Source organism: Amblyraja radiata, unplaced genomic scaffold (assembly GCF_010909765.2).
Source record: "Amblyraja radiata isolate CabotCenter1 unplaced genomic scaffold, sAmbRad1.1.pri scaffold_605_ctg1, whole genome shotgun sequence".
Lineage (NCBI taxonomy): Eukaryota > Metazoa > Chordata > Chondrichthyes > Rajiformes > Rajidae > Amblyraja > Amblyraja radiata.
In genome coordinates, this window is record NW_022630646.1 from 1 (window position 1) to 22,954 (window position 22,954).

At 50.0% G+C, this 22,954-nt stretch overlaps 1 long non-coding RNA gene across 1 annotated transcript; it reads left to right on the forward strand.

Moving 5' to 3' along the window:
• Positions 1 to 4,535: 4,535 nt before the first annotated feature.
• Positions 4,536 to 21,995, forward strand: LOC116970178. The gene is made up of 3 exons (XR_004411044.1): positions 4,536 to 4,546; positions 12,187 to 12,189; positions 21,958 to 21,995. It is a non-coding gene; the product is annotated as an uncharacterized LOC116970178 (long non-coding RNA).
• The last annotated feature ends 959 nt before the right edge of the window (positions 21,996 to 22,954 follow it).

Here is a 22,954-nt window from a genome sequence, read left to right on the forward strand (position 1 = left end):
CAGCATGGAAACAGGCCCTTCAGCCCACCCAGTTCATGCTGACCATCGATCACCCATTCACACGTGTTCCATGTTATCCCTTTCAAAGCCACTACCCACACACCAAGATATTCTACAAAGGGCAATTAACCTGCACGATGCCCCCCACTAGATGGCGTAGATGTACAGGGAATGGTCTCTTTCCACAGAGTAGTGGGGGGCTGGAACACATTGCCAGGGGTGGTGGTGGAGGTAGATATTGTGTACTCTGGCCGGCTCCTGCCCTCCCATTGCCCGCCTAACGTCCACGCCTCGCCCAGCCTCCTGCATGGCCGTGCCTATCCCATTAATGTGCCCGCCCTGAGCTGTGCCCAGCACTGGGTCTCGGGGGTAAGACTCGCAGTCACACAGTTCAACACTTCTGTCATTGTGTGACACCTTTTGCCTCTTCATCTCTGCCCTTGTCCATCTACCCATCACCCCCCCCCCCCCACCAGGTATCCACCTATCACTCACCAGACCCTCCCCCACCTCTTCCCGCTTTCTTCCCGCCTTCCCCCACCACAATCAGTCTGGTGTCTGAAGAAGGTCCCGACCTGAAACATCACCTGTCCATTTTCTCCAGAGATGCTGCGTGGCCTTTTGTAAACCAGCATCTACATGTCCTTATGATTACCACCCATGTACCTGTCCAAATGTATTTTTAAACAGTGTCATCAAACGTTAGACTCAACACTGGGACAAGACTGTGAGTATCCACTTTATAGAGGCTTGAGCATATGGAGGTGTGTAAAATCATTGGGGGGGGGGGGGATCTCATTGAAACATATAAGATTGTTAAGGGTTTGGGCACTCTAGAGGCTGGAAACATGTTCCCGGTGTTGGGGAGTCCAGAACAAGGAGACACAGTTTAAGAATAAGGAGAACGGAGACGAGGAAACACTTTTTTTCACAAAAAGTGGCGAGTCTGTGGACTTCTCTGCGTCCGAGGGCGGTGGAGGCAGGTTCTTTGGATGCTTTCAAGAGAAAGCTAAATAGGGCTCTTAAAAATAGCGGATTCCGGGAATATGCGGAGAAGCAGGAAAGGGGTACTGATTGGGGATGATCAGGCATGATCAAATTGAATGGCGTTGATGGCTCGAAGGGCCGAATGGCTTTCTGCTGCACCTATTGTCTATTGTCTTTTGATTATACAGGCGTGGATAATCAAGAACCAGAGAGCACAGGTTTAAGGTGAGAGGGGCAAGATTAATAACAACTTGGGGGCAGGTTTTTCACTCCAAGGGTGATGGGTGTTTGGACCGAGCTGCCAGAGGCCGGGTCAAACCTGTCCTCACCCTCTACACTTCTCCATTCACCTCTCACTTTCTCCAAGTTAAAGGTGTAGCCATGAGCACTCGCGTGGGCCCCAGCTGTGCCTGTATTTTTTATTGTTTACATCAAACAGTCCTAGAAACATAGACATATAGAAAAATAGTTGCAGCAGTAGGCCATTCGGCCCTTCAAGCCAGCACCGCCATTCAATATGATCATGGCTAATAATCAAAAATCAATACCCCGTTCCTGCTTTTCCCCCGTATCCCTTGATTCCCTCATCCCTAAAAGCTAAATTTAACTCTCTCTTGAATACATCTGCTCCCAAGATGGGACTTTCCACTCCATCGATAGGTGACGTTTTGGGCTGAGATCATTCTTCAGACTCTCCAGAAATGCTGCCTAACCTGTCGAGTAACTCCAGCACTTTATGTCCTCTTGTGTAATAACCAACCAGCCTCTACAGTTCTTTGTTTCTACTGAATATGCCGAAAGACCAGCAGCACCGCCTCTTTAATAATGTGGATTCATTCCAAGACATGGCTGTTCATTTCATGTAATTCTTGGCTACTATGACCTTCTGTAAATACAGATGCAACCTCACCAATCTCCTGTGGATTCGCAATCAGACCATCATATTCAGCCTGCATGGATTCTAATTTCTCAATATTCACCATTTTGCTCTTTACATACTTGTAGAAACTCTCAGGATAATCCTTTCAACATCTGCCAAATCTCTCATCTCCCTTATTTACCCTCCTGATCTCCCTGTTTCAATGTACTAGGGGTTATTATGCTGTGCCCAGCCCGACACTGACCCTCACCCACTGACTGGTGAACCCTGTGCCCATCTGGCCACTGGCCCCACACATGCCCTGACCGGAACAAGGTGCCCAGCCCGACACTGGTCCTCACACAATGACACTGACCCTCACCCACTGACACTGACCCTCACCCACTGACACTGCCCCTCAGCCACACACTGCCCCTCACCCACACATTGCCCCTCATCCACACACTGCCCCTCACCCACACACTGCCCCTCACCCACACACTGACACTGCTCCTCACCCACACACTGCCCCTCACCCACACACTGCCCCTCACCCACACACGGACCCCTCACTCACTGACACTGATCCTCACCCACACACTGCCCCTCACCCACACGCTAACCCTCACCCACTGACACTGACCCACACCCAGTGACACTGACCCTCACCCACACACTGACCCTCACCCACACACTCACCCACACACTGCCCCTCACCCACACACTCACCCACACACTGCCCCTCACCCACACACTGACCCTCAACCGCACACTGCCCCTCACCCACACACTGCCCCTCACCCACCCACTGCCCCTCACCCACACACTGCCCCTCACCCACACACTGCCCCTCACCCACACACTGCCCCTCACCCACACTGTCCTCACCCACACACTGCCCCTCACCCACACACTGCCCCACACTGCCCCTCACCCACACACTGCCCCTCACCCACACTGCCCCTCACCCACACACTGCCCCTCACCCACACACTCACCCACACACTGCCCCTCACCCACACACTCACCCACACACTGCCCCTCACCCACACACTGCCCCTCACCCACACACTGCCCCTCACCCACACAATGCCCCACACCCACACACTGCCCCTCACCCACACACTGCCCTCACCCACCACACTGTCCCTCGCCCACACACTGCCCCTCACCCACACACTGCCCTCACCCACAAACTGCCCCTCACCCACAACAGGCCCCTCACCCACGCACTGCCCCCACCCACAACTGCCCCACACCAACAACCCCCCACACCACAAACTGCCCTCAAAAACACACTGCCCCTGCCCCACACACTGCCCCTCACCCACACACTGACCCCTCACCCACACACTGCCCCTCACCCACACACTGCCCCTCACCCACACTGCCCCTCACCCACACACTGCCCCTCACCCACACACTGCCCCTCACCCACACCCTGACCCCCACCCACACACTGACCCTCACCCACACACTGCCCCTCACACTGACCGTCACCCACACACTGCCCCTCACCCACACACTGACCCTTACCCACACACAGCCCCTCACCCACACACTGCCCCTCACACACACACTGACCCCTCACCACACACTGCCCCACACCCACACACTGCCCCTCACCCACACACTGCCCCTCACCCACACACTGCCCCTCACCCACATACTAACCCTCACCCACACACTGACCCTCAACCACACACTGCCCCTCAGCCACTGTGTGGGGGGGGGACTGGGTTGTCAGTCCACCAGTGCCCGTCACCCACCTGCAGCCTGGGCTCCAGCCAGGAGGGCGGGCAGCATCAGCAGCATCAGCATCAGCTGCAGCATCAACGGGCACAACATGGTCGCCCCCGACTGTCCAGGTTCTGGTGAGTTTGCGATTCCTGTGCGCATGCGCGGTTCACTCTGCTCCGCTCGCCCCGCCCGCACCGCCCCCGCACCCTCGCTGCTTCACTCGCCGCACCCCGCGCTGATTGGTCGGCGCCGTGTCCGCGGCCAATCACAGTCCTGCCCGCCCGTGACTCACCGGTCTCCGGGCAGAAGAGCCCCGTGAAGTTGATGAAAAATAGCCCAGTCTGTCCAATGAGCAGCGCAGCTGGCGACGCCTCACCTGTTTCCGGGGAGAGTAGAGCGCGGCAGGTGAGCTCATGACACGGACCATGACACAGACCCCGACACAGACACTGACACACGGACCCCGACACACAGACACTGACACAGACCCTGACACACACACCCTGACACACACACCCTGACACACACACCCTGACACACACACCCTGACACACACACCCTGACACACAGACCCTGACACACACACCCTGACACACACACCCTGACACAGACCCTGACACACACACCCTGACACACACACCCTGACACACACACCCTGACACACACACCCTGACACACACACCCTGACACACAGAAACTAACACATACCCTCACACACAGACTTTGACACAAACCCTGACACGCACACCCTGACACACAGACCCTGACACACACCCTGACACACACCCTGACACAGACCCTGACACACACACCCTGACACATAGACCCTGACACACATACCCTGACACACACACCCTGACACACACACCCTGACACACACCCTGACACACACACCCTGACACACACACCCTGACACACAGACCCAAGCAGAGGAAACAAACTACTAAATCACATTGACTGGTCGGGGGGCATCTGTGGAGGGAGAGGGGTGGTTCATGTTCCGGGTCGCGGCACTGCCCAGGGGGTTGAGGGGAGAGAGCCAGTAAAACGAGGTTAGACACAAAAAGCTGTAGTAACTCAGCGGCTCAGCATCTGAAGAAGGGTCTCGACCAGAAACGGCACCTATTCCTTCTCTCCAGAGACGCTGCCCGACCCGCTGAGTTACTGCAGCTTTTTGTGTCTATCTTCAATGTAAAGCAGCATCTGCAGTTCCTTCCTACACTGTATAATGCGGGGATGGGGTGAGGTCGGTGCCGGCAGGTGAGAGGAGGAACCGGGTGAGGAGCAACCGTATTCCTGGTCCTGTGACACGGGGCCGTGACTTGTTCCCTGTGTCCGGATCTGTTCCCGGTCAGTATTCCCCACCCTGGGACACGGAGCTGTGATGTTCTCTGCTTCCCTCGGCCATGGCCGTGATGGTTCGGGCGGAGAGCCGGCCCGCGAGGTTGACGATGGAGTGAACTGATCCGTGCCAGTCCGTGCTGAGGGCGGAGCTTGTGGAAAGCGGCTGCCGGCGGCCAGGGAGAGGTTGGACTTTGGACTGTGGACTGTGGACGGTGAGCGGGGATTCCCGGGATGTAAAATCAGCGTGCTGACACCAGCACTCTGCACCATCTATATTACTAAATCTCTAATCTTGACCGCTTTGTGTATTTTAGCCTACTGTGCCGCGATTTCCGAGAGATCGCCGCCACCTACGGCCGTCATTTTTGGCCACCTCGCTCAGAGTCCCCCTCCGCCGTACGAGTGCGGATGATTTTCCCGTCGATTAAAAATGAGAGAGATATTGATGTTTTTACAAAACTCCCCATTCCCTCTGCTCCCCCCGCTGGCGGCAGAGGGAGGGACTATAAAACCCGAAATGTCGTGCCTCACTCAATCTCTGCCGGACCCAGGAAGCGAAAGGGTCACGGCTCTCTGAGCTGCGGACCCACTCCACGGTGCGTCCCCTCGATGTGGTTTTCCCTGAACTGATGTGTATTCTGTCGGCTTGCTTGCAAAGTGTTTGTCACGCAATTGCTTGGCGTTTTTAAACTTTGTTTCAGCGAATTGTTATGTATTTTGTCGGCCTGCTTGCAACGTGCTTTGTCCCGCAATTGCTTGGCATTCTTAAAGGGTTTTCACCAGCCGTTTGCTGATGGATAAAGTGAGTAAATATTTTATTAGATCAGTACTGTGTTTAAGTTTAAAATTGGCGCTCATTATGGCATCGGTGACGTAATTTCTGGTTAGCGGCAAGATGACGTCGACGACGTCATTTCCGGTTGGTGGCAAGATGGCGCTGACTACAGAAGTCACAGAGTGCAGTCGCTGCAGAATAATTCAACAGAGCTGGCTGCTTTGTTTATGGTAAGTGTGATGTTTGGCGGACGTTATTTAAAAGCATGTTTTTGTTTCAGCAGCAGCCTCTACAGCCTGCTTTAAAGATTCGTTTTCCACACTGTATATTTAACACCATCTGAAGTTACTTGCCATTTTAGTATTGTGTGTGTGTGTGTATGTGTGTGTGTGTGTGGGGGGGGGGGTATGTGTGTGTGTGTGTGTGTGTGTTTGTATTTGTTAGATGTTATTTAAAAGCAGCATTTTGATTCAGCAGCAGCCTCCACAGCAGGCTTTAAAGATTCGTTTTACCCATTGTATATTCATCACGTTCTGAAGTTACTTGCCATTTTAGTATTGTGTGCTTGTGGGGGGTGCAGGACAGGCTACGGAGGGCTCCACAAAGACCATCGCTCCCAAGCGTCTTTCTGGCGAATGTCCGGTCACTCACCAACAAGCTGGATGAGGTAAGGCTCTGGATCAACACCCAGCGATCACTGGAAGACTGCTGTGTGCTGATCTTCACAGAGACCTGGCTCAGCGCGCTGGTTCCCGATGGGGCTGTGGACCTGACCTGACCGGTCACTGCATCGTGCTGATAGAACAAAGGACTCTGGTAAGAGCAAGGGTGGCGGGCTCTGCATCTACATCAACAATGACTGGTGTACCAACCACACTGCAATAGAGAGCTACTGTTCCCCAGACCTGGAATACCTACTGCTTAAATGTAGACCGATTTACCTGCCTCGGGAGTTTACTGTGGTTTTCATCATGGCCATATACATCCCACCACAGGCTAATGCTAACCTAGCGCTAGCACAGCTGCACTCGGCCATCAGTAAGCAGCAGGATGCTCACCCCGACGGTGCCTTCATTGTTGCAGGGGACTTTAACCAGGTCGACCTACGTGCCACACTCCGCAAATTCCACCAGCATGTGCAGTGCCCTACCAGGGGCTCAAACACGTTGGATAAAGTGTACACCAACATCAAGGACGCATACAGAGCTCTCCCCTGCCCATCCCTGGGACAATCCGATCACCTCTCACTGTTTCTACTGCCTGCATACAGACGCCTCATCCGCAAGACCAAACCTGCAATAAGGACGGTCAAAATATGGCCCGAGGACGCCACCCTACAACTCCAGGACTGCTTTGACCGCACCGACTGGGACCTGTTTGCACAACAGGCTACCAGTGGTACAGAGATAGACTTGGAGGAGTACACATCCACTGTGCTCTCCTACATCAACTGCTGTGTGGAGACTGTCACAGTGGACAAGCAAATAAAGATGTTCCCAAACCGGAAACCCTGGATGTACAAGGAGGTTCAGGATCTGCTAAGGGCACGCAACAACGCCTTTAAATCCAGGGACACTTCTGCTTACAGTGCGGCCAGGTCGAACCTGAACAGAGGCATAAAAAAGGCCAAAGTCATCCACAGGCAAAGGGTAGAAGACCACTTCAATACTGCGGACACCAGAAGCATGTGGCAGGGTGTCAGGGACATCACTGACTACAAGAGCAGCCCCGCCTGCCCCCACGGTGATATCACACTGGCCAACGAACTAAACACCTTCTTTGCCCGGTTCGAAACTGGCAACACCACCAGGTGTGGAATAACCCCGGCCATAGCGGAGGGACAGGCCTTAAAGCGGCCTTTTTCACGGGGCGACTTGACGTAAGAGTTAACCGGAGTTTAACATCGTGGGAACCTCGTGCGATAACAGTGCGGCATTCGTGGACCACCGTGGACCACCGTAGCGCTAACGGCAGGTAGTCGTATAACTTGGTCACTCGGGAGGAAATTCAAGAAAGTTTGAATTTCTCCAAGAGTGACTTGTACACTTGTGGTTGAGTATTGCAACATTATATGAACGTAGTGGCCAGTGCGATATCCGTAATAACTCTTGCGGGTACCGTGGGAACTCCTGCGGACGGTGAACCCGGAAGCTGGACAGAGGGAACAGAAGGTGAGTAAAAATTATCTTATGTGGGATTGAATTAAAAAAATAAATAAAAATAAAGATTTGCATCCGCATATGGACATCAACTTATTCATGAGTTATGTTAATGAGATTCAAGAAAATAACTGTAATCTTTAAAAGGGACTTTAAAAGGGACTTTACTGAAAGGTTACGCATTTTTATGGTCCGTGAGAAATTTTTCACATGTACTTCTTTGAGAGATACAGGTCGGAGTCCTCGGGTCCAGGGGTCCGGAAAGCTACCAATCAATGTTGTACAGAGACCCGTGTAAGGAGTGAACTGTACATGCTGGTTTAAACCGAAGACAGACACAAAAAGCTGGAGTAACTCAGCGAGTCAAGCAGCATCTCTGGAGAAAAAAAGCTGATGTTTCGGGACGAGACACATCTTCAGACTCAATTCCGATTAGGCTGTCTGAAGAAGGGTTCCGGTGTTGGGGGAGTCCAGAACCAGGGTTCCAGTTTTACAGTCTACCGTGGGAACTCTTTAACTCAGTAAAGTAAAGTAGCCTTTATTGTCATATCAGCGCACAGGCAGCAGTTGACTGTTGCTCTATTCAGTTTCCCAGGGGGGTCGGGACGGGACTGGAGGTGGGAGAGAAAGGTGGGGGAGTCGAGGGAGAGGAGGGGGAGACAGATGGGGGTGTCTTCATTTACTGACGGCGGGTGTCTGTCACAGAAACAGGCAGGTGAGATTTCACATCCACCTTGTGTGTGCCTCTCTCTCTCTCTCTCTCCCTCCCTCTTACACAGGCTGAGAGACTTTGCCTCTGTGAGTGTACGTCTCTTTCTCCCCCTCTCCCACACACAGTAAGACCGAGGTACTGTGCTCAATCCATCTGTGTCTCCCACATACATAGTAAAATATGTCTCCAAATGAGCCAATTCAACCAAGGGAGGATATATATAGTGTGTGAAAAAAAAGTTACATCATTTGTGTCACGTGTAGTTCACGATGTTCATTCAAGATTTATCGGGAAAGCTCGGGAAACGGACAAGTCACTCGCACAAATAGCAGAAATGCCGAGTACCGTGGGAACTCTTTATCTACTGCCGTTATATCGTGCGAGACTCGTGCTGGACCACGACCTCTTCACTCTGGTGACATCTTGCGTCAACTCGCCCCGTGAAAAGGCCGCTTAACACTGAGCACTCAGGAGGTACAGTGCGCTCTGCGTAGGATCAATCCACGCAAGGCTGCAGGCCCGGATGGAGTTCAGGGAAGAGAATTAAAGGACTGTGCTGGACAGCTGGCGGAGGTATTCACGAGAATCTTCAATCTATCTCTATCTCTGGCAACGGTCCCCAAGTGCCTGAAAACAGCCACCATAGTGCCGGTGCCGAAAAAGTCCAAAATCACCAACCTCAACGACTACCGGCCGGTTGCCCTGACTCCAATCCCTATAAAGTGCTTAGAAAGGCTGGTCCTCTCCCATATTAAATCCAGGATCCCTGCCTCACTGGACTCCCATCAATTTGCATACAGGGCAAATAGATCGACAGAGGATGCCATCTCTCTGGCCCTTCACACTGTCCTGACTCACCTGGACAGACAGGGCACGTATGTGAGGATGCTCTTCATTGACTATAGCTCTGCATTCAATACGGTCATCCCCACCAAGCTCACCACCAAACTCCACCAGCTAGGCCTCAGCTCACCGATATGCGCTTGGATCCTGAACTTTCTCACGGAGCGACCGCAGGCACTGAGACTGGGCCCGCACCTGTCCTCCACCATCACCCTGAGCACCGGCACACCACAGGGTTGTGTACTAAGCCCCATGCTCTACTCCCTCTTCACTCACGACTGTGTCCCTACATTCGACACCAACACCATCGTGAAGTTTGCAGACGACACAACAGTGATTGGGCTGATCACCAACGGTGATGAAACATACTACAGAGCGGAGGTGCAGAACCTGGCGGACTGGTGCGCCAATAACAACTTGGCACTAAACACCTCCAAGACCAAGGAGCTGATTATTGACTTCAGGAGGTCCCATTCTGGAGAATACGCCCCAATCTCCATTTACGGGGAAAGTGTGGAGAGAGTGTCCAGCTTTAAGTTTCTGGGCACTCACTTTTCAGAAGACCTCACATGGTCCACAAACACCGCCGCGCTGGTCAAGAAGGCACAGCAACGACTGTTCTTCCTGAGGACATTAAAAAAGACTGGTCTGCCCCAACAGCTGCTGACAACGTTCTACCGCTGCACCACAGAGAGCATACTAACGTATGGCATCTCTGTGTGGTATCTCAGCTGCACGGAGGTGGAGAGGAGAGCTCTTCAGCGTGTCGTCAACAGAGCGCAGCGGATCATCGGGACAGAGCTACCAGCCTTGGAGGGCATCTACCACACGCGGTGCCTCAGGAAGGCCCTCAGCATCCATAAGGACTCAACAAACCCCTGCCACGGTCTGTTTCAACTACTTCCCTCCGGTAGACGTTACAAGGCCTTCTACGCCCGAACCTCCAGACTCAGGAACAGTTTTATACCAAGAGCTATAGCGGCTCTGAACCGGCCCTAATGAGTGCCCCCCCACCCACTCCCTTTGGGCAGTCTCCCTCAGATGGTCACGTCAATCAATTCAGCTTGCTTATTTATGTATTGTATGTATTGTATTATTTACCTTCTTGTACATCAGTGGAGCTGCACACTAAATCTCGTTGCACTGACGTGCAATGACAATAAAAGATATATTATTATTATTGTTGTGTATCAGTGTGTGTGTGTGTGTGGGGGGGGGGGGGTTAGATGTTATTTAAAAGCAGCATTTTGTTTCAGCAGCAGCCTCCACAGCACGATTTAAAGATTCGTTTTACACATTGTATATTCCACACGTTCTGAAGTTACTTGGCATTTTACTATTGTGTGTGTGTGTGTGTGTTTGTGTGTGTGTCTGTGTGTGTGTGTGTGTGTGTGTGTGTGTGTGTGTGTGTGTGTGTTTGTGTGTGTTTGTTAGATGTTATTTAAAACTATTGTGTGTGTGTGTGTGTGTGTGTGTGTGTGTGTGAGTATGTGAGTGTGTGAGTTTGTGAGTGTTTGTTAGATGTTGTTTAAAAGCAGCGTTTTGTGAGCCTGTGAATAGTTGTTTGTGTGAGCGTGTGAATATGTGCGAGTGTGTGCATGAGTGAGTATGTGAGTGTGTGAGTGTTTGTTAGATGCTATTTAAAATTGGCGTTTTGTTTCAGAATCAGCCTCCACAGCAGGCTTTAAAGATTCGTTTTACACATTGTATATTCAACACGTTCTGTTTAATTGGCATTTTAGTATTGTGTGAGCGCGTGTGTGTGTGTGTGTATGTATCAGTGTGTGTGTGTGTGCGAATAGCAGAAATAATTTAGTCTTTCGTAGTTCCGAGCGTATTTGTTATGTTTAATAGCGTGGTGGCTGTCAGGATGAAGCTGTTCCTCAATGTAGGTGTTACAGTTTTCAGTTTACATAATTCGGACGTGACATAAGTCAGTCCACATGCCATGAGAATCAGTCATTCCAAAGGCCATGAGTTAATCCCAAGGAAGTGAGTGAGTCCAGAGGTCATGAGTAACTCGCACACCGCTCCCCCCCCCACTCCACTGACATCCCCCACCTCAAGACGCTGCCCTACGCCTGGCTATAGGATGCGCCCCCTACTGAAGTCGCCCACATCCCCTACATGAACCCCCCCCCCTTTTTCATCTGCTCACGAGAACCCAACGCCTGAAGCTGTGCCCCTCTCTTGGCTGCACGACGTTTACCACCCCACCCCACCCTGACAGCCCCCGCCTCAAAACATGTTTTGCACAAATTCTTCAGTGTTCATTAACAACTGAAATTGTCTTTAGCCTGCTTTTTCGACATCATGTCAGGAAAAGTTAGATGTCAAGGTGATGTGGCTATTGCTGTAGTATCCTCTCGTGTAGCAGCTACGTTGATGCCTGGTGGAAGAACTTCGCATTCTCGATTCACCATACACGTCCAAGTGGCCGTTGATACATTCTGCAACACCGAGAAGAACTCGAAGACGGCACATTTCATGAGGCAAGTGAAAGTCATTGTTTGGGATAAATGTCCAATGATTAGGAGAGAAAGATTTGAAGCGATGGACAGAACTCTTCAAGATGTCATCAGCAACACTAAGCCGTTTGGTTGAAAGATGAAGGGGATTGTCAAAGGTTTCCTGAAGTATGGAACATCGACGGAGAATTTTGTCATTCGTTGTGTGATGACTTCTAAGATAAATCTCAGATTTTTTTTCTTAAAATTTGACTGCTTACTTTCTCTATATTAAAATTGTCTATTTTTAATCAACAGAGACAGTGAGCAGCAGAACACAACAAGAAACAAAACAAGTAAGACCTTAATAATTCTCATCTTTAACATTTAAATTGTTCTTATAATTTAAGAGTCATTCACATTTTAAACTTTAATAAATCATTTTTGCCCTTTTGATGCCTGTGTGTTCTTCATCACAATGGGAACCTAAAAGGAAGGAATGGCTGCTCTGTGGGAGAGCCACTAAGAGTGCATGGGGGGAGGTTGTGGGGAGATGCACTGAATGTGTTGGTGGGAGGGGAATGGCAAGGAGCAGAGAGGGGGGGGGGGAACTACACACGAGCGGTAGGATTTAAACTCGAGCGCACACAGTGGCCCGAGAGCCGTTGGAGCGGTCGCATTTCAAAACAAGTGGGCTTGAGGAAGCTGCTGATTGGTGGATGCAGACAAGAGGGAGCAGCTGATTGGGAGTCAGATCCCAGTTTATATTGTACTGTATTGTATTGTATTGTATTGTATAATACGTTGTATTGTATTTTGTATTGTACTTTGTATTGTACTTTGTATTGTATCTTAGGTAAGGGGGGCGAATGAGGGCAAGTGCAGTTTACTGTTCTGATTGTCCTGATGTGGGAGGTCAAGGAATCTGAGTGCCCTCCAGACGTCCACATCTGCGCCAGATGCGTCGAGATGGGGCTCCTAAGGGACCTATTAGGAACCTGGAGCAGCAGCTCGATGACCTATGTCTGGTCAGGGAGAGCGAGGAAGTCATAGAGAGGAGGTACAGAGAGGTGGCCAGTCCAAGACCACAGAAGGCAGGCAAGTGGGTCACGGTTAGGAGGGACAAGGGGCACAGGCAGGGACTAGAGATTACCCCCGGTGGCTGTACAACTTGACAATAAGGTTTCCTGTTTGAGTACTGTTGGGGGGGACATCCTACCTGTGGTTAGCTACAGCGGCCGGGCCTCCGGTACAGAGACCAGTCCTGTTGCACAGAAAGGTAAGGAAAAGAAGAGGATGTAATTAGTAATAGGGGACTCTATAGTTAGTGGGTCAGATAGGCGATTCTGTGGACGAAGTCGGGAGATCCCGATGGTAATTTGCCTCCCTGGTGCCAGGGTCTCGGATGTGTCTGAACGTGCCCAAGATATCATAAAAGGGGAGGGAGAGGAGCCAGAGGTCGTGGTACATATCGGTACCAATGACATAGGTAGAAAAAGAGAAGAGGTCCTGAAAGGAGAATTTAGAGAGTTAGGAGGAGAGTTAAAGATAAGGACCGCAAAGGTAAAAATCTCGGGAATACTGCCTGTCCCACGCGACAGTGAGAGTAGGGATGGAGCGAGGTGGAGGATAAATGCGTGGCTGAAGGGCTGGTGCAGAGGGTAGGGATTCGAGTTTCTGGATCATTGGGACCTCTTTTGTGGTAGGTGCGACCTTTACAAAAAGGATGGGTTGCACTTGAACCCGAGGGGGACCAATATCCTGGCGGGGAGATTTGCAAAGGCTACTGCGAAGACTTTAAACTAGAATGGTTGGGGGGAGGGACTCAAATAGGGAAAGCTAGTAGTCAGTGTGTGAGGCAGGTGGCAGAGAAGGGTAGCACTCGGACACAAAATGTAGGGGAGAAAGAAGAAGAAGATAATGCACGGAGAATACGAGGGGGTGGGTTTCTTAAATGTGTATATTTTAATGCTAGGAGCATTGTAAGAAAGGTGGATGAGCTTAGAGCCTGGATTGACACCTGGAAGTGTGATGTTGTGGCGATCAGTGAAACATGGTTGCAGGAGGGCTGTGATTGGAAACTAAATATTCCAGGAATTCGGTGCTTCAGGTGTGATAGAATTGGAGGGGCAAGAGGTGGAGGTGTTGCATTGCGTGTCAGGGAAGATATTACAGCAGTGCTTTGGCAGGATAGATAGGAGGGCTCGTTTACGGAGGCTATTTGGGTGGAACTGAGAAATGGGAAAGGGGTAGAAACACGCATAGGGGTGTATTATAGACCGCCTAATGGGTAGCGAGAATTGGAAGAGCAAATATGTAAGGAGATCGCAGATATTAGTAGTAAGCACAAGGTAGTGATTGTGGGAGATTTCAATTTTCCACACATAGACTGGGAAACATATTCTGTAAATGGGCTGGATGGTTTGGAGTTTGTAAAATGTGTGCAGGAAAGTTTTTCCAGCAATACATAGTGGTACCTACTAGAGAAGGGGCAGTGCTGGACCTCCTGTTAGGAAATGAGACAGGTCAGGTGCGGAGGTATGTGTTGGGGAACAGTTCGGGACCAGTGATCACAATACCACTAGTTTCAATATAATTATGGAGAGGGTCAGAACTGGACCTAGGGTTGAGATTGTTGATTGGAGAAAGGCTAACTTTGAGGAGATGCTAAAGGATTTAAAAGGAGTGAATCCGGACATTTTGTTTTATGGGAAGGACGTGGAGGAGAAATAGAGGACATTTAAAGATGAAATTTTAAGAGTACAGAATCTTTATGTCCTGTCGGTTGAAAGGAAATAGTAAAAATTGGATAGAGCCATGGTTTTCAAGGGAAATTGGACAATTGGTTCGGAAAAACAGAGATATCTACAATAGGCAGCATGGAGTACGTGCTCGAGGAGTACAAAGAATGTATAAAGAATCTTAAGAAACAAATTAGAAAAACTAAAAGAAGATATAAGGTTGCTTTGGCAAGTAAGGTGAAAGTAAATCCAAAGGGTTTCTACAGCTATATTAATAGCAAAAGGATAACGAGGGATAAAATTGGTCCATTAGAGAGTCAGAGTGGAAAGTTATCTGCAGAGCCAAAAGAGATGGGGGAGATCTTGAACAATTTATTTTCTTCGGTATTCACCAAGGAGAAGTATATTCATTTATGTGAGGTAAGGGAACAAGTAGCGTAGCTATGGAAACTGTGAGATTCAAAGAAGGGGAAGTGCTGATACTTTTGAAAAATATAAAAGTGGATAAGTCTCCAGGTCTTGACAGGATATTCCCTTGGACGTTGAGGGAAGTTTGTGTAGAAATAGCACGGGCTATGACAGAAATATTTCAAATGTCATTAGAAACGGGAATAGTGCCGGAGGATTGGCGTACTGCGCATGTTGTTCCATTGTTCAAAAAGGGTTCTAAGAGAAAACCTAGCAATTATAGACGCGTAAGTTTGACGTCAGTGGTGGGCAAATTAATGAAAAGGATACTTAGAGATAATATATATACAGTGACTTGCAAAAGTATTCATACCTCGTGAACTTTTCCACATTTTGTCACGTTACAACCACAAACGTAAATGTATTTTATTGGGCTTTTATGTGATAGACCAAAACAAAGTGGCGCATAATTGTGAAGTGGAAGGAAAATGATACATGGTTTTCAAATGTTTTTATAAATAAAAAACTGAAAAGTGTGGCGTGCAAAAGTATTCAGCCCCCTTTACTCTGATACCCCTAAATAAAATCCAGTGCAACCAATTGCCTTCAGAAGTCACCTAATTAGTAAATAAAGTCCACTTGTGTGTAATCTAATCTCAGTATAAATACAGCTGTTCTGTGAAGGCCTCAGACGTTTGTCAGTGAACATTAGTGAACAAACAGCATTATGAAGTCCAAGGAACACACCAGACAGGTCAGGGATAAAGTTGTTGGGAAGTTTAAAGCAGGGTTAGGTTATAAACAAATATCCCAAGCTTTGAACATCTCACGGAGCACTGTTCAATCCATCATCCGAAAATGGAAAGTGTATGGCACAACTGCAAACCTACCAAGACATGGCCGTCCACCTAAAGTGACAGGCCGGGCAAGGCGAGCACTGATCAGAGAAGCAGCCAAGAGTCCCATGTTAACTCTGGAGGAGCTGCAGAGATCCACAGCTCAGGTGGGAGAATCTGTCCACAGGACAACTATTAGTCGTGCACTCCACAAATCGGCCCTCTATGGAAGAGTGGCAAGAAGAAAGCCATTGTTGAAAAAAAGCCATAAGAAGTCACATTTGCAGTATGCCACAAGCCATGTGGGGGACACAGCAAACATGTGGAGGAATGTGCTCTGGTCAGATGAGACCAAAACTGACGTTTTTGGCCTAAATGCAAAACGCTATGTGTGGCGGAAAACTAACACTGCACATCATCCTGAACACACCATCCCCACTGTGAAACATGGTGGTTGCAGCATTTTGCTGTGGGGATGCTTTTCTTCAGCAGGGACAGGGAAGCTGGTCAGAGTTGATGGGAAGATGGATGTAGCCAAATACAGGGCAATCTTGGAAGAAAACCTGTTAGAGTCTGCAAAAGACTTGAGACTGGGGCGGAGGTTCACTTTCCAGCAGGACAACGACCCTAAACATACAGCCAGAGCTACAATGGAATGGTTTAGATCAAAGCATATTCATGTGTTAGAATGGCCCAGTCAAAGTCCAGACCTAAATCCAATTGCAAACCTCTGGCAAGACTTGAAAATCGCTGTTCACAGACGCTTTCCATCCAATCTGACTGAGCTTGAGCTATTTTTCAAAGAAAAATGGGCAAAAATTTCAGTCTCTAGATGTGCAAAGCTGGTAGAGACATACCCCAAAAGACTTGCAGCTGTATTTGCAGCGAAAGGTGGTCTACAAAGTATTGTCTCAGGGGGGCTGAATACTTTTGCACGCCACACTTTTCAGTTTTTTATTTGTAAAAATAAATTGAAAACCATGTATCATTTTCCTTACACTTCACAATTATGCACCACTTTGTGTTGGTCTATCACATAAAATCCCAATAAAATATATTTACGTTTGTGGTTTTAACGTGACAAAATGTGGAAATGTTCAAGGGGTATGAAAACTTTTACAAACCACTGTAAGCATCTTGTAAACAGGGACTGATTAGGAACAGTCAACATGGATTTGTGCCTGGAAGGTCATGTTTGACTAATCTTCTTGAATTTTTTGAAGAGGTTACTCGGGAAATTGATGAGGGTAAAGCAATGGATGTTGTCTATATGGACTTTAGTAAGGCCTTTGACAAGGTTCCTCATGGAATGTTGGTTAATAAGGTTCACTTGTTGGGCATTGATGGTGGAGTAGAAAGATGGATTCAACAGTGGCTGAATGGGAGATGCCAGAGAGTAATGTTGGATGGCTGCTTGTCAGGTTGGAGGCCATTGACTAGTGTGGTGCCACAGGGATCTGTGTTGGGTCCACTGTTGTTTGTCATGTACACCAATGATCTGGATGATGGGGTGGTAAATTGGATTAGTAAGTATGCAGGTGTTGAGGATAATGAAGTAGATTTTCAAAGTCTACAGAGAGATTTAGGCCATTTGGAAGCGTGGGCTGAAATATGGCAGATGGAGTTTGATGCTGATAAGTGTGAGGTGGTCCATCTTGGCAGGACAAATCAAAATAGGACGTCCATGGTAAATTGGAGTGAGTTAAGGAATGCAGTTGAACAGAGGGATCTAGGAATAGCTGTGCCCAGTTCACTGAAGGTGGAATCTCGTGTAGATAGGGTGGTAAAGAAAGCTTTTGGTGTGCTGGCCTTTATAAATCAGAGCATTGAGTATAATTGGGATGTAATGTTAAAATTGTACAAGGCATTGGTGAGGCCAATTCTGGAGTATGGTGTACAGTTTTGGTCGCCTAATTATAGGAAGGATGTCAACAAAATAGAGAGAGTACAGAGGAGATTTACTAGAATGTTGCCTGGGTTTCAGCAACTAAGTTACAGAGAAAGGTTAGGTCTTTATTCTTTGGAGCGCAGAAGGTTAAGGGCAAACTTGATAGAGTTGTTTAAAATGATGAGAGGGATAGACAGAGTTGACGTGTATAAGCTTTTCCCATTTAGAGAAGGGAAGTTTCAAACAAGAGGACATGACTTGAGAATTAAGGGACAGAAGTTTAGGGGTAACATGAGGGGGATCTTCTTTACTCAGAGAGTGGTAGCTATGTGGAATGAACTTCCAGTGGAAGTGATGGAGGCAGGTTCGATTTTATCATTTAAAAATGAATTGGCTAGGTATATGGACGGGAAAGGAATGGAGGGTTATGGTCTGAGTGCAGGTCAATGGGACTAGGGTAGAATACATGTTCCGCACAGACTAGAAGGACCGAGATGGCCTGTTTCCCTGCTGTAAGTGTTATATGATTTATATGGTTTATATGGCGGGTGAAGGTAGGTGAGGTGACTGAGTGAACTGCCAGCGTACCAGGCGTGAGTGACTGCACTGCCAGCCCACGAGCCGTGAGTTGGTGAAAAGCCAGCCCAATAGTCCATTCAGTCCACCCTCTCACCCTTCTCTCTCACAGTCTGTCACCTGTTTTGGGCCGAATTTCTGGCAGTTTCTCAGCTGCCATTCTGCTAGGTCCGAGTGATTGTACTGCCACGCCTCAATGACCGAGCTGCATGCCCAAAAACCTATTCGGCCAAAAATCGCCATACTAGCCCTCTGGAAACCAGTACCTACGTCCCACAACACTCATACTAGCGCAACAGAAAGCCCCCCCCCCCCTCCCCCCACTGGCCAGCAATATTGGAATTGGTGGAGAGGTGGAATATTACGTTGAATGTCCAGCCCTCCCGTGTGATGCTGGGACCCAACGTGTCCCACTTAGTCTAGTGGTTTTATAAACCTCACAGTCATAGTCATGCATCGGTAAAACAGGCCCTTTGGCCAACTTGCCCACGACGACCAACATGCCCCATCTACACTAATCTCAATCGAACCATTTATAGTGTAATACGTGATGAGGGAACATTGAGAGGGAATCATGTATAGTATAGTAACGTGCTAGGTAAAGCCAGCAAAGTCCAATCAAGGATAGTCCTTTGGTCAACAAAGAGGTAGATAGTATTTCAGCGCTGTTCTCTGGTTGTGGAAGGATGATTCCGTTGCCTGAACTACAGGTTGAGGTTGGGCAGGCTAGAATTTTGTTCCTTGTAGTGCAGGAGGCTGAGTGGTGTCTAACGGAGGTATATGACATTTTGAGGGGTGAATGCACAGTCTTTTACTCAGGGTCGGGGAATCAAGAAGCAAAGAACATGTTTAAGGTGAGAGGGGCAAGATTTAATAGAAAGCTGAGGAGCAGCTTCTTTACACATGGTATGGAACGAGCTGCCAGAGTATGTGTCTGAGACAGGTACTATAACCGCACTAGAGACACTTGGACAGATACATGGATAGGAAATGGAGGTGTGGCCCAAATGTGGGCAAATGCGACTAGCTTAGAAGGGCCGGCATGAATGAGTTGGACCGAATGGCCTGTTTCCATGCTATATAACATTATTAAAAGAAAACCGCAGCCTATAAGAACTCAGCGGGTCGAGCAGCATCTGTGGAGAGGAAAGCGGTAGAAAAGGGTCTGTGGCGGTTTCAGACTGAGACTCTGCATCAGGGTCTGTGAATCAGGGTCTCCACCTGAAAGTACAACATGCACAGTTTCCACCACGGATCCCCTTTCCAGATTCCAGCGACTGCAGTGTCAGTGCCCTCCCCGACACCGAGCCTTTTGCAACGCCTCTACCCCCCCCCCCCCCCTCCCCCATCTCCAGCTCTGATCTGCGGCAGGGAGCCGGGCGGGGGTTGGGGTGTGGACATTCATCTCCCGCGCACTCCAGTAACGCTGCCTCGCCACTGAAGCGTTTCCAGCTCTCTCTGTTTCAGTTTCCTGCTGCGGCTTCGCTTGGGACGGAGTGACTCAGATCAGCGCCCAGCCACGGGGAGTTTCCCAGCGCAGGGGCTGGCTGGTGGCATCACGCAGAGAGACACGATCTGACAGGGCCGTGGACAGGCGCAGCAGTCAGAGAGGTTTGGCAGGGTGGGAGAGAGAGAGAGGGGGGGGGGGGGCAGTGGGACAGTGAGAGGTGGACAGGGACACAGCCAACGGGACAAAACCGCTGTCAGAGCTACTGTGAGAAAGGGAGGGGCAGACAGAGAGAGAAAGATGGGGAGTGAGGGAGAGATACAGTGAGATAAGAGTGATTTACAGAATAAGGCAGAGGGAGAGAGAGAGAGAGGGGGCGACAGGGAGACAGAGAGAGAGAGAGAGGGGGGGGGGCGAGAGAGAGAGTGAGCGTGAGAGACAGAGACAGGGAGAGGGAGGGGGACAGAGAGAGGAGGGGGGTGCACAAAATGGTGGTGGAGGGAGTTCTGGGCTGAAGAACAGGCAGAAGAAAAATAAAAGACAAATTGTGTTCCGATGTACTGTGAGACCAAGAGAGAGAGAGAGAGAGGGGCAGATGGAGATGGGGCAGAGAGGCAACGGGTCGTTTGTGATCAGAGCACCCTTTCCCTGCCCTGCTCTCGAGAGAATCAGTCTTTATTCAGCGAGGAGAGATGATCAGTCTCTCTCCCGTGCCCTTACCCTACACAGACTGACCAGTTCAGCCCCAAGATGCTCCCATATTCACAGCGATGACCACGGGTCACTGGACACACGACTGTCCACTGACACCCCCTCTGTCCAGTTCACTGGCACGGACACTGCTTCTGAACAGTGCACCGGCACAGGTATGGTCTGGTGCTTTATTTATCACCTGTACCGAGGTACAGGGAAATAGATTGTGGGATACAGTTTATACAATACAATTCAATACAATACAATTTTATTTGTCATTTGAACCTCATTGAAATTCAAATGAAATGTTGTTTCTGCAGTCATACACACAAGAAAAAGACCCAAGACACAACACAATTTACACAGACATCCATCACAGCGCATCTGCTCCTCGCTGTGATGGAAGGCAAAAACTTCTCTCTCCCCTGCACTCCCCATTCCCCTCCCGATGTCAGAGTCAAAGCCCCCGGGTGATGCAAGGCCGCGCTCCGGATCTTGTTGTTGGAGCCCCCGGCGTGCGCTAGCAAAGTCCCACAGCCATACCAAGCCGCGGGAGCGGTGATGTGGGCGGTGGGCGGCGCGACTCACGTCGCAGCGGCCTCTGCAGTCCGTCTGTCTTTTTGTTATTTTTTGTCCCGTTTGAATGTAGTTTTTATTTATTTTTTGTGTATGTGTGTGTGGGTGTGTGTGTGGGTGGGGGGGGGGGGGGTGGGGGAAACTTTTTAAATCTTTCCCCTGCACGGAGAACCCGACCTTTTCCTTGTCGGGTCTCCGTTGTCGTTGGGGCTGCAACGTGGAGCGGCCTCCAGCAGGAACGACCTGGGGCTCCAGTCACGGAGCTGCGGACCTACTCACCATCGTGGAGCTGGCCGAGTCCGGAGCGGGTGGTGGCGCGCTGCTGCGACCTGACCCCGGAGTTTCGAAGGCTTACCGCCGGTCTGGCAGACAGGAACACCGGGAGCCCGCGGTTCCCTGCTGGGAGACCGCTTTTCGGGGCTTCCGCAACGGCGACTTCACCCGCCCGAGTTGCGGGGTCGAGGAGTACGTGGAGCGGGGCCTTACATCACCGCCCCGCGCTGCTTGGAACGGCTGCGGGACTTTGCTAGCGCCCGCCGGGGGCTCCAACAACAAGACCCGGAGCGCGGCCTTGCATCACCCGGCGCGGCTTTAATGGCCGCGGGACAATTGCCATCGCCCGCCGGGGGCTTTGACTCCGACATCGGGAGGGGAATGGGGAGTGCAGGGGAGGGATAAGTCTTTGCCTTCCATCACAGCGAGGAGGAGATGCGCTGTGATGGATGTCTGTGTAAATTGTGTTGTGTCTTGGTTCTTTCTTGTGCGTATGACTGCAGAAACAACATTTCATTTGAGCCTCTATAAGGTTCAAGTGACAAATACATTGTATTGTGTATTGTGTATTGTGTATGTAAGGCCCCGCTCCAGGTACTCTTCAACCCCGCATCTCGGGCGGGTGAAGTCGCCGTTGCGGAAGCCTCGAAAAGCAAGGCACAAAACACATTTATATATAAATCACACTGAACATTACACAATAAGGAAGATGGACAGAAGTACAATTAGAAAAGGAAATCAACTCCACAGTAGTGCAAGAGGTGTGTGTTGGTGATGTGTGGTGGAGGTAGCGTTAGTGTTCCTGTGAGTAACACACAGCGGCTCACTTGTACAAAGATCTCCAGTGAACTGGTCATACATGACCTCCCGGTCACGGGTCACGGGCGTTACTGTAACCTCCGCCTCACAGCCGAGCCGACCCCCACGATGTGCTGGTCTACTTGCCCCGAGCTTACCTGTCTCACTGCCCCCACATCATTGACGATATTCCTCCTCCAACATGAATTAGCCCCTCCATCTCCACCCCTCACTCCCTCCACAACACCCCTCACCCCTCCCTCACCTCCATAACACACCCCACCCCTCACTCCCCTCCATAACACCCCCTCCATTACACACCTCCACCACTCTACTGCATCATTTGCCTCTCTCCTCCCATCCATAGTCCTCCCCTCCTCCTCCCTCGTCTCCCCCTCCTCTTCCCCGTTCCCCTCCCCCTCCTTTTGCACTGTCATCCCTGCTAGGGTATCTTTCCCGTCAACTTTGGCCAGCTCCTCCCTCTTGGCTCCATAGTCACCTTTATTCAACTTTAACACTGACACCTCCGATTTATCCTTCTCCCTCTCCAATTTTACTTCGGAGTCACGTGAGTGACTACGTGAAGAACCCGCTCAGTGCGCAGGCGCGACATTACGCCAGCAGTGCAACAGCGGCTGTAGCGTAAATTAGGCTCTCCCGCTACAGAATGAAACGGACGTCAGGTGAGTACCCTGAGGTCGGGTTTCTTTTACAGGGGAGCCTTTTTCTGCTTGTGTTTTACAGGCAGAGAAAAATGCTCTGGAACAAAACTGTCCCCCGTTCAAGGAGGAACGTTTTCCGTCAGGGAGGGGGGCAGCAACAGTCGGTAGGAGCGACCCGGTGTTCCGCAAT